The 17,673-nt window shown below is 36.4% G+C and overlaps 1 long non-coding RNA gene across 6 annotated transcripts; it reads right to left on the reverse strand.

Annotated features, from left to right (window-relative positions):
* Positions 1 to 4,183: 4,183 nt before the first annotated feature.
* On the reverse strand, positions 4,184 to 16,529 carry LOC137070804 (uncharacterized). Of its 6 annotated transcripts, none has more exons than XR_010904337.1 (8): positions 16,421 to 16,529; positions 16,231 to 16,296; positions 16,063 to 16,122; positions 15,822 to 15,953; positions 12,654 to 15,637; positions 10,314 to 10,486; positions 6,148 to 6,212; positions 4,184 to 4,405 (listed from the first exon to the last, which is right to left on the reverse strand). It is a non-coding gene; the product is annotated as an uncharacterized lncRNA (long non-coding RNA). The 6 variants fall into 6 exon arrangements; XR_010904340.1 differs by having other exon boundaries at positions 16,460 to 16,500; XR_010904339.1 differs by having other exon boundaries at positions 16,394 to 16,485.
* Between the last annotated feature and the right edge of the window lie 1,144 nt (positions 16,530 to 17,673).

Raw genomic sequence — 17,673 nt, forward strand, 5'->3', positions numbered from 1 at the left:
AGTTGCCCATTGATGTTGTGTACAGTGCGCCTTTTCAAACATTTTTTACATTAACATAAAATAGTCAAAACCTATTTATTTTTATAACCTATAGGTTATAAGTCATGATTTCAAGGACCATATGTCAATATATATTTACCTGGTAAAGCATAGGCTATTATCGTTACAACCAGTGCTTTTGTTATTAGATACTTGCAAAACAAGATATTTTGATGACTTTAGATGGGATGTTTTTCTTTTCTTTTTTGTTGACAATATTTGTTCGTGATTGAATGCACCACATCTTAATCTAGATGCACTACAACTTGTGTTTTGGCTATCTGTTGGTGAAGAAATAAACCAGTAATTGATGCTCTGAGGCTTATATTCATATATATAATCTGTATTGTTTGTTATGCTTTGTAAATTAATATTGATATAAACTTGTAGTCACTTTAAGTTTCCAGTCCAGCTATCAGGTTCAGGAAAAATCTATCACACAACAGTCTTTAATCTTTATAGCCCAATAAAAATGTGTGCTCCTGTGTGTACACTGACCATGTATATTATATTATTTGAATTCACAAGAACCATGCAAGGACGCTTGCTTCAGTGTTGCCACCCCTCATAGTTCTCATGTCACACCTTGCCACCCCCCCCCCCCCCCCCCCGTAAATAATTTTCTAGATCCACCCCTGTTTCTACGCCATATCGTGTAATTTGACCTCACTTGCAGGCAGTGGTGGGGACAGCTGATGTACATAATGTTGTATTTGAGGTAAAAAAAAAAAAAAAAAAAATATATATATATATATATATATATATATATATATATATATATATATATATATATATATATATATATATATATACTGTTCGGTTTCTCACACAAAAAGATTGTTTCATGTCCTAAGACATCAATGTGCAGTCACGAGCCGCTGCGTTTAATATGGATTCGTACATCTATGTGTTTTTTACTCTCATAGTGGCTCTCATAGAAAACACCCCATTGACATGCATTATATGGGAACAGTAGGAGTTAAAAATCTTCATTTGTTCTACTGAAGAAACAAACATCTTGAATGCACTGGGGGTAAGCAGATAAAGATCGCATTTTCATTTTTGGAGAACTATCACTTGAATTAAGGGCTCTCCATAAGTCCATGTTTTCAAGAGACAGGCACACACAGTTGAGGAATATCAGTGACATGATTTTTACTCGCCCCAAGCAATCTAGCAACTTTAAAGTAGACTTTCTTTCTCATGCTCTGCTTTAACCAGTTTCTCTTGCTTTTCTTTTTCTTTCAAGCCAAGAGTTTCCAGAGTAATTCAAGAGACATTTGCTACAAAAATAACAGCTAATTATTACAACAGTTTTGAAAAATAAGATTCAATGCAATGACACTCATTATAATACTACTTTACAATCACGTTCTGTGACACTGTTTTCTCTTCCTTCTCACCTCAGTTTCCATCAAATCCTCCAGCAAGGTCTCACTGCATGAAAAGTGGGATTTTCGTCAGTAAGCGACACTGTAGATTGTCGTGGAAGTTCAGGTTTACGACTGCAGACGGCAATTTGCAGGCAACACCGAAAACTGCCGTGAATTGTCCGAAATTGACATGGGCCTTGCTTGGCAGTTGTGTCCAACACACCGATTGACTCGCGTCAAGACAACGTAATGACATATAGTTACAAAAGCCACCTGACAAAAAACGTAACAAACTAAAAAATAAAAAAAAATGATCTGGATTTTACCGACCAAACCAATAAAAGTTATTATAGATAAATGATACAATGCATTTTTTTTATATATATATATATGATTCCCAATGATTTATATTCACAGTTTTATAGTATTTGTACACGGATCCCTTTGCATTTTTATTTAAATGTTGTAATTAATTTTATTTTTAATTTGAAGCAGATTTGTTACGTGACAGTATTAATTTCTTAGCGATATTTCTTAACGGTCAAATTATAGGCGTCTGCAAGCCGCCCCCATAATATTCATCATCACTCGAATGCACAACCCAAAAACTGCTATAAACTGCTATTAATTATAAAGTAACAGACCACTGACCGGGCAATTGCTGAAAAATGTTGCTTGGGCACTTTCCCATTGAGAATGGGCAACAACACATTTCTATCTGGATATCCAAAAAGAAATGTGTTGTCCATTCACAATGGGAAAATGTCCACACACAGCAACATCGTTCAGCAACATTGCTCAAAATGTTACCCCGTGTATCATAAGCTTCAGTTTCACAACCCGACCCAAAAAAGCTCTTTCATTAATAGTCATATAGTGCTATAGTCAATTTCTGGAGGCCGGAAAAGTCACCAAAGCAATAATGAACGTCAAAAAGTAGAGAATTCAGTGAACAAAAGGAGATACGAGTCAATGCAAGGATTCGTTCACTTAAAAGATTCATTGAACACACAGATAAGTTCATCATGTCCAAAAAAGTGAACAAACACAGAGCAGTTCCAAATAATGCTGACACCACTGCATATACAGAAGAGGAATGCACCCTAAATAATGTAAATAAAGATGATAATGGTAATAGAGAAGCATATAACTTTATTAATGTAGTGCTTATGCTGCTCTAATTGACTTGCTGCTGATATCAAATGTTGTTTACATTTAAACGAGCCTCAACATTCTAATCGAGTAGCAACTGCAGTTGACATTTGAAATCAACACAACAAACCTTGAAGTCTGATCATTCATGCTACAAGCTCTTTACAACTCTTCAGATTAGAAAGTTTCTTCAATTTGTCTAATTTGGGAAGTTGCTCTTCAATCATCAGCATGGAACAGCGTCGCTCAAGAAGAACCAGGGCTCGTCCCACACACCTGAGGGGATTCTTGGTGGAGGGCCTTTCTTCCATTCAAGACCTTTCACAGTTAGCAGCTGTAATCAAGTTAGATCACAATTACAGCTGCATCTCGGATGAAGTTCAAAGACCCACCGGTTTGGACGAGCGCTACCTAAAGAACGCAGCTGTCCTTCCCGACATTCATCCAGCACCCTCAGTCTCTTCAGTGGACGTGTGTCAGCAGGAAGAGCCTGTCTCCATCCACGGCTATAGCGTGGAGAAATACCAGGACATTTATCGCTCTGTGGTGGAGCCAATGAAGATGACGCGCTCTGGTCGGCACCGTCCCTACAGCCTTGAGCTGGGACTGAAGATCAAGCAGCGGCTGTGGGAGACCCTCAACTGCCCTTCACTGGTGGAGACGGAGCAGCCTGACGGACGCGTCCTGATCACTGAAAGCTTCTCCGCACCCAGCAGAAGCTTCGCTCCACGAATCCATTTGGTCATCAGTGAAGAGCCCCTGCCTGAGGAACCCAGAAGAAAGAAGCCCAGACACTGAGTCATCAAAGTGTCAAATGGAGGCTGGAGTATCGCACAGCGGGGCCTACGTATGTAAATATTGAGTTATGGTGGTGTACGTTTTTATTACCACAGAGTAGGTTAGGTTTTTTATTTAGATGAATTTTAAGAATGCTTCTGTGAAATTGGTTGGACGCTTTTGATGTCATGTGACTCCTCCTAGGTTGTTCTAAGTGGTTTTAATGCATTGCTATTTGGTTGTCACAGTGTTTGGGATGATGTTGACATGTTTGGCAAGGTTTTCTGAGAGGTTATTAGCATGTTATGGAACGGTTGCTGGATTTTCGGAGTGGTTTTTCGTGCATTGATATGTGGTTGTTAGGATGTTTAGATTGGTTGGTTATGTGCGGTTGTTTTTGAGCAGTTTGGTTAGGGTAGGTTAGGGTCCCTCATATGGTTTGCAGCTTGACGTGCTGTGAGGGCTTGTGTGCATCAGTGATGCCGAGAGCTACGCCACTGGTACTTCACAACTACTGGTAGGGTCACCCATAGTGGACAGGTCTCAGCTGAGATGCCAGACGAAGACAAACCACCTTCTGGACAGGAGAGGATTGGCCTGATGTTCTTGGCAGAAGATCACTGTCTTGTGACAACAGCAACAACACTAGAATTACCTGTATAGAAGAAACTTTAAACTGATATAATTTTGATGGAAGTCATCGATGGATCTGTTCGAACAGAATGAGGAAACACAGGATGGTTTAATATTAGTAAAAGGTGTACATCAAGGATGCATTCCTTCTTCAGCACTGTAACAGCATTCAGTCAGTCAAATCTGAGGGACGGTAATGATTATTTCGTCATGCAACAGAAGGAGACAAACAAGGTAAGTATAAAGTACAGTTGTTTATTAGAGCAGAAAGCAGAGAAGAAGCAGGAGTGAATCGATGGTCAGTATCGCAGCAGTCTGATAGTTTGCAGATGACTTCGCTGGATGGGTTCCTTCGGAGTTCCTTCTGTTTGAAGATGAGAATGGAGAGCCGGAATCTGGAGACCCGGACCACTGAGGACTTTAGCAGAAGACTGATGACAGAAGACAGATGAAGGTGATCTCAGGTAAGTAACACAGGTAGGTAGATAGTCAGGCTAGAGTAGGTATAGTAACCATGAGACTAGACCCTGAGGTGATGATGGTGACTGCAGCAACTCTGGCCGATGGTGACATCACACGCATAGCTTCTAAAGTGAGATGACGAGGGTAATGGCTTGCAGGCGTAACTAAGCAACAGAGTCCGTTAAAGATGACAAAGTAGTATGTCCCAAAGCTGTACTTTTTTCTTTTCTAAAAAAGAGTAAATACTTTTAGGTCGTATTACGCGAATTGGGACGCAGCAGTGGTGAATGGAGCTGGTACAGCTTCTACATGGTAAACATCAAAAATAAATCTCTTCTGAAAATGTTTCTAAATTTAGGCATATGATCATGTAAGTACCACTGGTTAGAGCAGTGAAAATTCTATAAATTAAACAATTACTATTTATAATGGGTAGTAGTAATTTAGTCATCTAAAATTCTTAGACCAGAACTTAATAAAGCAGGTGCTTTGTGACATAATTATTATAATAATGTACTGATTATCGTGAGTAATCAAAATGTCCATGTTAAACATAAAAACTAGCGCTATCAGTCAATTAAAATATGTAATCAAAAATAATCACAGATTTTGAAAGTGTAATTGTAAAATAAATCTGAATCTATATTTAATTTTTTCCCCTGTCAAAATGCATTTAAAGAACAGAGTTTGTTCCAATGTTTTATTAACATTATACACAAACAAATGAACTAACATAAAAATTTAATTTACTGAAAAACAAAAACTGTAAAACACTAAAACAATCACGGCATGAAAAACAGCATCAAGCTCAAAGAAAGAAAATAATTAATAAAAGTCTTCTTTATTCAAGTTGTCCTTTTTCTGAGTTTCATTTCTATTGTCTGATGGTATTTTAATATATCTTTATGTATCAAGACAAAAGGCATTATTTTTAAAACCATATTAATAAGAAAATGTTTTTCCTCATCCATATTAGGTCAACATGGTCTAATTTTGTTTTGGTATTTTCAATGCATGGACAAAACAGTTTAAATATTATTTCTGATCTGTTCATCAGAAGAAACAGTCATATACTATGGGTCTGAAACAACACGAGTGTGAGTAAATTATTACTTTGAGTTATAGGCCTACTATATCTGATGTCAGTGAGTTCTGCTTTGGACTCTTAAATATTGGCTTGGATATTCCGGGTCGAGACTTAATAGAGTGTAAAAGAAGAGCAAACTTGTTTGTGTGTGTCATACATTTACATTTAAGCATTTAGTTGACGCTTTCATCCAAAGCAACTTACAATAAAGGGACATAAGCAATCTGACACAGATCCTTCATTGTATTAACTCAAATTTTTAAGTTAATTGAACTAAACTATATATATATATATATATATATATATATATATATATATATATATATATATATATATATATATATATGTAACCAGGTTACTTACCTGTAAAAAAAAAAAAAAAAAAAAAAAAAAAAAGTTAAACCAACAATTTATATGGAGTACTTTAACAATCTCTTTATTAACTCTACATTGTAGTTGTCGATGTAGACTGATGTCAGGGAGGGACAGAAATCTCAGATTAAATTTAAAATATCTTAATTTGAGTTCTGAAGATGAACGAAGGTCTTACGGCTTTGGAATAACATGAAGGTGAGTGAGTAGTTGATTAACGTTTTTTAGGTGAACTAACTCATTAATACTTACAATGTTTTTGATATAGAATCTTTTGATCAGCGATGTCTCAGGACGGCTGGATCTTAGGGACAGTGCTGCAATGACAAATGAACACTGGAAAGTTTCAGCGATGTACGTACATTAAAGCTTCATCCATTGCCGTCACCAAAAATGTGTACACAGTATTCAGCTTTTGAGTCGATCACTGTTTGTACAAAATATACACGGATAAGCATACATTTATCCATACACAGATATACACACACACTGTTCACAAAGAATACACACATAATTTCAGCCAGTGTTAACAATAAAACATATGCACAATTCAGAAAGGTTTTCAGATGAAGACAGGCTTAGACTAAGTATAGCAGGCCTACAGCAATGGTCATAAGCCACTTTGGTTAGTTGGAAGCCAAATCAGATTTTAAAAATGTATCAGTTATACTTTAACGAGGTCTATTTTACTGACTTTTTTCTTATTGTAGACCGTTCAAAACATCAAAACAATATTAATACTATTATTCGTGTTATTCAGAGAATTCTATTTGGCACTGACTGCAAAAGCTAAACCGTAAAATGTGACATTAAAATGTGGTTTAATTGATAATTTACTGCTGAACATATTGAATATGCTTGATTTAGGGGAAAGTATTTAGATATTGTTATGAAGACATTAGATATGGAATACAAAAGACACAACTGTATAACAAAAAAATGATCTACTGCATTCACAAGTTTGAGGTCTTTAAGTTTTCTGTTATAATATAATTTAAAAATTATTTCATTCCTGTGATGGCAAAGTTGAATTTCAAGGTGTCACAATCCTTCAGCAATCATTATAGTGCTCAAGAAACTTTTCTTATTTGTTACTAATATTTTTGTGGAAGCAACAAATTTCTATCTGGATATCCAAAAAGAAATGTGTTGCCCATTCTCAATGGAAAAATGTCCACACACAGCAACATCATTCAGCAACATTGCTCAAAATGTTGCCCCATGTATCATAAGCTTCAGTTTCACAATCCCAACCCAAAAAAGCTCTTTCATTAATAGTCATATAGTGCTATAGTCAATTTCTGGAGGACGGAAAAGTCACCAAAGCAATAATGAACGTCAAAAAGTAGAGAATTCAGTGAACAAAAGGAGATACGAGTCAATGCAAGGATTCGTTCACTTAAAAGATTCATTGTACACACAGATAAGTTCATCATGTCCAAAAAAGTGAACAAACACAGAGCAGTTCCAAATAATGCTGACACCACTGCATATACAGAAGAGGAATCCACCCTAAATAATGTAAATAAAGATGATAATGTAAATTCACATTTAAGCTTTGACTCCATGTGCAAAACAAACTGTCAGGAATTTGGGCGTTTCAATTGCAGCATGAAATTTGATACACAGATTAGTAATGTATTAAAAATGAGCTTCTTCCAACTTCGTCTGCTTAGTAAAGTAAAGCCTTTTCTTACAAGGCACGATTTGGAAAGAGCTTTACATGCCTTTATTAGTTCAAGGCTTGATTATTGCAATGCTCTTTATGTCGGTTTGAGTCAAACATCTCTTTCCCGTCTGCAACTTGTACAAAATTCTGCTGCTCGCTTTTTAACCAGTCCTCCTAGAAGAGCACACATTACTCCGGTTTTAGCTACTCTCCACTGGCTTCCAGTGCGTTTTAGAATTGATTTTAAGATTTTATTGTTTGTTTTTAAAGCTCTAAATGGGCTAGCCCCTGAGTACCTGTCCGAGCTTTTAATTCTGGGTGGACAAAATCGGCGTTTGCGGTCTTCTGATCAATGCACTTTACAGGTTCCAAAGTCGAGGCATAAACAGTGGGGCGATAGGGCTTTCGCTGTTGCTGTACTATTTAAAACAAAACTTAAAACTTATTTGTTTAAATTGGCATTTGATACGCAGTAGCGGTGTAACATTATAACAGTGTATATTCTCTACTTTTATTTGAATATTGTATTCAAATTATGTGTTATTTATATTTGATGTGAATCACTTTGGACACCTTGTGGCTGCTATAAAGGGCTATAGAAATAAAGTTTGATTTTGATTTTGATTGATTTTGTTGTATATGCTGACTGAAATTTGATGACTAAAAGACTATGTCATCTAGATAAACCAAACAACACTGTCCTAAACATTCAGCCAACATCCTATTCATGAGCCTTTGAAATGTGGCTGGAGCATTCTTTAAACCAAAAGGTAAAACCTTGAACTCATACAACCCAAAAGGGGACTCAAAGGCAGTTTTAGCCATACTGTCTGGGTCCATTGCCACTTGCCAGTACCCACTGTTAAGATCAAGAGTACTAAACACACCGGCTCCAGCAAGTGACTCCAAGATTTCACCCACAGTAGGGAAAGGGAATGCATCACTTTCGCTCACAGCACAGTTGATAATCAACACAAAATCGCTGACCTCCATCTTTTTTAGGCACCAGCACAATAGGAGATGCCCAAGAAGAATGAGATGGCTGAATAATGTCTCGTGAAAGCATATCATCAATTTGATCCTTAACCATTTCCTTTTTATGTACTGGTAACCTATATGGCTTTTGCGCAACAACCACATCTGTACGGACAGCGATCTTATGCTGAACCAGATGAGTCCTACCAAGAGAAGGAGTGCATACTTCAGGATGATCATACAAGAGAGTAAAAAGAACATGAGACTCTTTGTCTGATAAATTACTCTCATTGACTTTGGTTTGTACAAACTCAACAAGTTCCACTCCAGTTTTTTCCTGCACATAGTTCTCCATGTACTCACTCACTGACCACTCAAGTTGGACAGGAGGAACAGTGGAATAAAGAGAAGCAGTAGGCTTACAATCCATAGGGACAATCCAAAACCTCTAAGAATCCCCTGAGGTAATTGGTGGCTGAAAGGAAAAAACACGATTTTCCAGGTCCCCTGAGAAACTGTACAACTGATCTATAATATTAAGCTGCAAACCAGTCAACGCTATGAAGTCTAACCCCAGAACCATTGAATAGACAAGTTTCTGAGCTGGAAGGACAACTGTAGGAACTTGGAAATGCAAATCATGCAAATAAAAATCAAGCATTTTCTGACCAAGAGGCATAGTAGCATCACCATTAGCCCGATAAAGAGGTCCTTCATGTCATGCATCAAGTTGCTCTTTAGGTCCTTTCATCTTGTTCCATAAATCAAAATGCAATAATGTGTAGGTTTCCCCTGTATCTACAAGTGCTTTCCCAGTACAGTTACTCACAGTTAAGGGAACGACCAACTGTTTAAGAACAACTGGGCCAACTCGCTTGTCCTGTCCGCTACTAGTTGGATCTTTCTTTACAAGTCGTTGCACATCATAAGTGGACACTACCCCTCGCTGATGACTACGACCCTGGGATTCTTTACCACCCTGTGTATGCCCTCCAGAGTGTTTTTCACTCAAAGCCACCTTGAAATTAGGACGAGAACCTGGAGAATGATTTTCATGACACCTCCAACACATCAAGCTTGGGTTTCGTTGCTCTGAAGGCAAGATAACTTTTTGTTCTACCTCTTTTATTTTTCTAGTCTGTGAATTCTGGTCAAATGTAGTGCTCTTAGACAACTGAAGCTGATTATACTTTCTCTGATGATCATAATCTCTTTCTATTTGAGTCCCCAACCTCACTAGTTCCTCAACAGTCTGTGCACAACCTCGAAGCTGACTCGCAAAACAAGGGTTCATAGCTTTTAACAGGGCTTTTAAAACTTCATCCTCAGTAGCTTCCTTTTTCCAACGCTTAAACAAAGCTTGAAATGAGAAGGTAAAATCACGAACACTTTCATTTTCCCCTTGTAACCGATTTCGTACTTCATCCTCCAACATGTCTTGATAATCTTCTGGCAAAAAGACAGCTAAAAAAGCTTGCTGAAAACATTCCCAAGTATCAATTTTGAATCTCACAGTCTCACACCAATCACGGGTAGAAGCATGCAAAACACTACGCATTGTTGCAAGAATTTCACTATTTGACATTGGTCTGAGAGCCAAGAAGTCTTTACATCTTTCTAAGTAAACTAGTGGATCGGGCTCATCATGTAGCCCCCCAAAGGAGGGAAAAATCATCTCAATAGGCTGGACACGGCCACAGGTCAAATTAGATGGAACAGAAACCTGACTGACCAAATCCCCAGTATTGCATGGTGCAGCTGAACCTAAACATACCTGAGAAGGAGCAGGAGCAGGAGCAACATCCTCCCATTCAACTATCTTACTGTCAAGTTGAAGGCTTCTCTGCTTAAGGGCATCAAGAGAAGTTTGCATAGTAAACACTTGCTGCTTCAGACTGCGTACTTCTTCTTGCAACTCCTTTCCACCTAAACTATATTCTTTGATAGCTGTTTTGAAAGAAGAAAATAATGAACTGTTAGCATCATCAAACAAATCCTTAAACTCGGTGCATGACTGTTTGGCATTCCACTTAATGGCATCCATTGTTTGATTGGTAAAATTTTACGAGGGTAATGGTTTGCAGGCGTAACTAAGCAACAGAGTCTGTTAAAGATGACAAAGTAGTATGTCCCAAAGCTGTACTTTTTTCTTTTCTAAAAAAGAGTACATACTTTTAGGTCGTATTAGGTGAATTGGGACGCAGCATTGGTGAATGGAGCTGGTACAGCTTCTACATGGTAAACATCAAAAATAAATCTCTTCTGAAAATGTTTCTAAATTTAGGCATATGATCATGTAAGTACCACTGGTTAGAGCAGTGAAAATTCTATAAATTAAACAATTACTATTTATAATGGGTAGTAGTAATTTAGTCATCTAGACCAGAACTTAATAAAGCAGGTGCTTTGTGACATAATTATTATAATAATGTACTGATTATCATGAATAATCAAAATGTCCATGTTAAACATAAAAACTAGCGCTATCGGTCAATTAAAATATGTAATCACAAATAATCACAGATTTTGAAAGTGTAATTGTAAAATAAATCTGAATCTATATTTATTTTTTTCCCCTGTCAAAATGCATTTAAAGAACAGAGTTTGTTCCAATGTTTTATTAACATTATACACAAACAAAGGAACTAACATAAAAATTTAATTTACTGAAAAACTAAAACTGTAAAACACTAAAACAATCACGGCATGAAAAACAGCATCAATCTCAAAGAAAGAAAATAATTAATAAAAGTCTTCTTTATTCAAGTTGTCCTTTTTCTGAGTTTCATTTCTATTGTCTGATGGTATTTTAATATATCTTTATGTATCAAGACAAAAGGCATTATTTTTAAAACCATATTAATAAGAAAATGTTTTTCCTCATCCATATTAGGTCAACATGGTCTAATTTTGTTTTGGTATTTTCAATGCATGGACAAAACAGTTTAAATATTATTTCTGATCTGTTCATCAGAAGAAACAGTCATATACTATGGGTCTGAAACAACACGAGTGTGAGTAAATTATTACTTTGAGTTATAGGCCTACTATATCTGATGTCAGTGAGTTCTGCTTTGGACTCTTAAATATTGGCTTGGATATTCAGCCACTTTGGTTAGTTGGAAGCCAAATCAGATTTTAAAAAATGTATCAGTTATACTTTAACGAGGTCTATTTTACTGACTTTTTTCTTATTGTAGACCGTTCAAAACATCAAAACAATATTAATACTATTATTCGTGTTATTCAGAGAATTCTATTTGGCACTGACTGCAAAAGCTAAACTGTAAAATGTGACATTAAAATGTGGTTTAATTGTTAATTTACTGCTGAACATATCGAATACGTTTCATTTTAGGGGAAAGTATTTAGATATTGTTATGAAGACATTAGATATGGAATACAAAAGACACAACTGTATAACAAAAAATGATCTACTGCATTCACAAGTTTGAGGTCTTTTTCCGTTATAACATAATTTGACAAAACTTAATATATTTTGTTATCTTTTTGCATTGGTTTTTTAAAGTTTCTCTTACTTATTTGGATAAGTTATCTGAACTAATTCCATTTAGTAATAAAAACTTCCCTTTAGTTTTCTGAACCTAAATTTGATAGTCATCATAACTTCAGTTTAGTTTTCTGAACTTAAATGTTCTAGTCATCATAACTTCACTTTAGTTGGTTGCAAAGCTGCTTTAATAAGTATTAATTGCATTATTGATTTGTAAATTACATTTGATTTAGAATAAAACCCATAGCAAATTAAAATCACAGCAACACATATCAGTAGACATTTATATTTATTGCAAAAACAAACACCAAAAACAACCACACAAAAGGTCTGAAATGTCCTTTCTTCAGAAAATTGCAAAAAGAAACGGCACAGACTCTTAAACACCTCTGATTTGGCTTTATACCATTTTAATATAAACTTAATTTAAGTTCATTTTAATTAACAATGTGTAAGCTCTCAAGCTTCAGTACATTTATCAATGAGCATAAACAGCACATATGCACCAGTGTTACCTCACTGCATTTTTTTCAGCTTTGCAGCTCTCCCCAATCATTAAACCTAGATTAAAAATAAAAATAAAATAAAAAGTTGGATAACCTCATAGCTCGAGCCCAAATAGTGTGGCAAAGGCATTTAGGGCATCTTCTAGATCCATGACCACAATCTCCGTCCAGTATGACATCCACATCCACAACATCATCTGGGAAGGCACTATCATGTCTGATGTCCTCACTCATGGTCAAGATCCCCTACATTAACCCCATGAACAATGTCTCTCTCATCATCATCTGGCTGGAAAAAAATGAGACACAGATACAAATTTTAAGTGGTGCTGTCATAAAATATTTATTCAAACATACATTAAACACTAAAGAACAGCAATACAATAACTATGCAATATAGTAAATATACTTTTTCTATCTGACAGAATATTTTTTCTGAGGTAAATGTGACATGACATTGCTTAAAAGCTATTTATTGACCTTTATTAACGTTTGCGCAGTTGAAACACTGCGATTACATGAGACAATACAGATTTCATACATTGTACTGTATCTTTAAACATATTCTCTGATGTTCATACATGTTTATTTCATGCTGTATCTACTAGTAAAGTGCAATATTCAAATGCAAAAAAGCAACAAAAACAACATTTAAAACCACTGTCATATTAAAGGGTTAGTTCACCCAAAAGTGAGAATTAGCCCATGATTTACTCACCCTCAAGCCATCCTAGGTGTATTACATTCTTGTTTCAGACGAATACAATCACAGGGCTTGACATTAAGCATGTTCATGTGCTTGTCCTTTGGACAAGTAAATCGTTCATTCACTTGGCCAAATAAAAAATGTGCTTGTCCGGAAAAAAGTTCGATATTTTTTTGTTTTTCCGTGCGTGTGTGCGTTGTAAATATAATTTATTCTGAAGCAATATTCTCCCCAGTGTTCAATCAGCTTTGACATATTTAAATATGCATATTTGTGATTTAAAAAAAAATTATTGAATCATTTGAAACGTATGCTATTTTTACCCTTTATAAAGGGAATTTTCCCCCTAATCTTATTAAATAAAGGCTCTGCTTCAGGTTTCATTCTATATTGTTAAATTTGATCAATACATTAAATTAAAATAAGACAATATAAGGGCTGTTACCAATCAAATAAAATAATTTACACTGAAAAATCACAACTACATTAAATAATGTTTTGAGATTTGTAGTTTTGAATAGACAAATACAAATGTTAGAAAGTATGTTTAAACATGAAACTAAACCTCCAGTAGGTGGCAGCAGGTGGCCGTCTTAATGAGTGAGCCATTGAGTCGTTCATTCAAACGATTCATTCAAACACTGAATCGTTCAGTTGCTGTGAGACGCGTTACGGTTCTGCTGTGAACGATTTTCGCTGCTGAAATAGAACAAACACACTCAATATTGCATCTAAAATGTAAGTGACTAAGTGAATGTTAATGTAATGTTTATGGAACCGTCATATGAAATCATAAGAAACAGCTTAAATGGCTCTAGTGTTGTAATTTCTCCTCGAGAGGCTGCACGAGTGTCAACAGCGCAAACTTGTTATCGTCATTTCATCATATATTATTATCCACTATCGATCGCTAAATTAATGCACAATCATTCTTGCATTTTGGTGATTCACTAACGTTAGTTTATTTTTTGTTTTAATCAGGCCCTTGTCCATCGGGCAAGTAAAATTCTCTTTCACTTGTCCCTTCAAAAAATCCCCTTGTCCCAGACAAGCGTTAATGTCGAGCCCTGAATCAGTTATATTAAAAAAAGTTCTGGCTAATCCAAAAATTATAAATGGCAGTGAATGGCTGCCCAAATTTTGAAGCCCAGAAAAAAAGTGCATCTATCCCAGGGCTCGACATTAACGCTTGTGGATTTTTCGAAGGGACAAGTGAAAGAGAATTTTGCTTGCCCGATGGACCTGATTAAAACAAAAAATAGCTAGCGAATCACCAAAATGCAAGAATGATTGCATTAATTTAGTGTAAGGGGCGATTGATAGTGTGAACTGACGATAACAAGGTTGCGCTGTTGACACTTGTGCAGCCTCTAGAGAAGACATTACAACACTTGACCTGTTTTCCTGAATACCACCACGACTGAAAATGACACTGACTTCATATGACAGTTCATAGCAAAACAATTAATTAACATTCACTTCAATTAACATTCCCTTAAAGTCACTTACATTTAAGAAGCAATATTTAATGTTTCAGAATAAATTATATTTAAAACACACACACACACACACACACACAAAATATCAAACTTTTTTCTGGACAAGCACATGAACATGCTTAATGTCAAGCCCTGTATCCATTATAAAAATAATCCAGAGGGCTCCGGGGGGTTAATAAAGGCTTCTGGCGGACTTCTGGCGGACCGCCTTCAACTTACGAAATAAGTGTAACGCCTCTCGAAGTTCAAAAGGTTTACGCCACGTCCGACGTCATCGTCGCGGCAATTACGTTTTGTTTTACACCATGTCCGATGCCGTCGCTGCGCCAGTTGCGTTTTTCTTCCCCTCTACGTCCGACGACATTGCCGTGCCAGTTACACTTTTTCCGTAACTTTAATACGGAAGGCCGTCCCGCCAGAAGCTACATATTTTACATTATAACTTGTTAAATATGGATTTTTTTTTTTTTACACAAACCCATCGATTCGCATCAGAATGTCTTTATTAACCCCCCTGAAGCCATGTGGATTACTTTTACAATGGATGGATGCACTTTTTTCTGGGCTTAAAAATTTGGACTGCCATTCACTGCCATTTATAATGCTTTAGATTTTTTTTTAATATAACTCCGATTGTATTCGTCTGGAATACACCTAGTATGGCTTGAGGGTGAGTAAATCATGAGGTAATTTTCCTTTTTGGGTGAACTTACCCTTTAATAGTTATTTATTTTACCTGTATCGATTCAAACTCACATTTAATAATTTTCAAGGAGTTTCATGAAACTTATCTGTATCTGATGGCGATCTGAGAGAGAGACCATGCAGTGAAGCGAGATGTAGTTTCATCCGATCCGTAAACCAGTTCAGTTTCTTGTCAAGGAGGAATAGATAAAAACATAAAAAAAAAAAAAAAAAAAAAAAAAACATTTTATAGGCTTATTGACAACATGTTGCAATGTTTACACTGTACACTGACTCAAAGTGATTTAATTAGGGCTGAATACTTCAAATTTCACAATTTGATATTATTTAAATTCATAAAGTTAATATTTACCAGAAATTGCAGCAAATATAGTGAAACTGCTGTCCACCTCCAACCATTCGAACAAATAGACGGCGCGAGTTGTTGAGCGCTCCATGAACCCCGCGAGGCGTGTAACGTTAGGAACTCTGTATTTCAACGGCTCTGGGAGCACAACACACACACGCACACGCACACACACACACAAATATAATTATAAAACAATATAATGTCATAAATGCACTTTGTAGATGAGGTTAAACACGTAACTTACTTTGTGTTATCTTGGTTAAAAGTAAACTCCATGTCTGCACTGCACGGTGAGTCATGTCCCCTGAGAGAAAAGTTTTGGCTCGTTTAAACGCGCACAGCATATAAGTTACATATTGGTATAAATCAATATATTATGAAAAACAAATGGTAAATGAGATAAAACACTTACTTTATAATATTTCCCTGTAAAAAGTTATCTCGCCTCAGTCGCCTGTTTCTATCCTCCGCTTTGCACCTCGAGTCAAAGAAGATATCTCTAAGTTTAGGTGCGCATGGACACACACACACACACACACACACACACACACACACACACACACACACCATCCTACCACAATATAATGTTATAAACTTCATACTGTTAATGAGATAAAACACTATGCCGGTGTAAACACTACTCATTTGCTCAGCATTGCGATTGAATGGAAATGGCGTCTGGTCTGTCAGTCGGTGGGGGAGGGGATACGGGGGCGCGCGCATACAGCACGTGCATTTCCTGGATGTACATAATTATCCTCTCCGCCAGATGGCGCTGTTTTCACTAGCCGTGTTAATACAAAAACTCTTTACTCATTTGCTGCGTCCCAATTCGCCTACTTATACTACGTCCTAAAAGTATGTACTCTTTTTGTGAAGAAAAGGTATATACTTTTGAGTGTGTAGCAGAAAAGTATGCAAGCTTCGGGACATACTACTGCGCCATCTTTAACGGACTCTGTCGCTTAGTTACGTGCATCCCGTCACCGTTTATCTGCCCTGTCAATCATCGTCAGATTCGTCACAGTTCAAATCCTCCACATTCAGTTTAATCTCCTACCGTATCGGAGAGAAATGTAGCCGCTCGTTGATCTTCCATGTGTGGTTCTTTGTGGGTCAGAGACTCTCCTCATGTGTTTGCAGTTTAAATATAAGGATGCATTTAAAAGTTAATGGCCAAACGTGTCATTAAAAAAGTTCACAATGCTGCAGGTGAAATATAATGTGGACAACACTGAATAAATATATTTTTGACGGGTAAAATATTGATAGTTGGTCACTCAAGCCCCTTTATCTTAACTTCTCTACTTAACCGTCGAACTCGCACAGCCGTCATGTTTGTAGTTTTTTGACGCTTTTTATCCGCGTTTGTAGTTCTAATCGAATCCTCGTCCAACTCGCAATGGGTTGTGGGCAATATCAGCCGTTAGAGTGCCCATCGATCCATACTGTGAATTTGGACCGGAAATAGTAAACCATCCGGGAATCTTTGGACTACTCTTTTCAACATACTACGATTTGGGACATACTAATTCTATTTTCGAATACTATTTAGGATGGATAGTATGCGAATTGGGACGCAGGGATTGACTCCTTGATTAAGACTTGGTTTATATGGTGTGGAATGGTACGTATTAAATATACGGTAAGTTAAATAAATGTGCTCATATCTATATAATTAGAGTGTTGTATATAAATCAGCTGCACATAGTAGGCTAGATTAAGTTTAGTTTACTGTAGTTAAATAAATAGACTAAAGTATAATTGGAGTAAAATCCAGAACAGTTCAACTTATGTTTTTAAGTTAAAACAACAATTATACTTGTTCACTTAACTTTCAGTCTAGTTGAGGACA

Source organism: Pseudorasbora parva, chromosome 3 (assembly GCF_024679245.1).
Source record: "Pseudorasbora parva isolate DD20220531a chromosome 3, ASM2467924v1, whole genome shotgun sequence".
NCBI classification, from domain to species: Eukaryota; Metazoa; Chordata; class Actinopteri; order Cypriniformes; family Gobionidae; genus Pseudorasbora; species Pseudorasbora parva.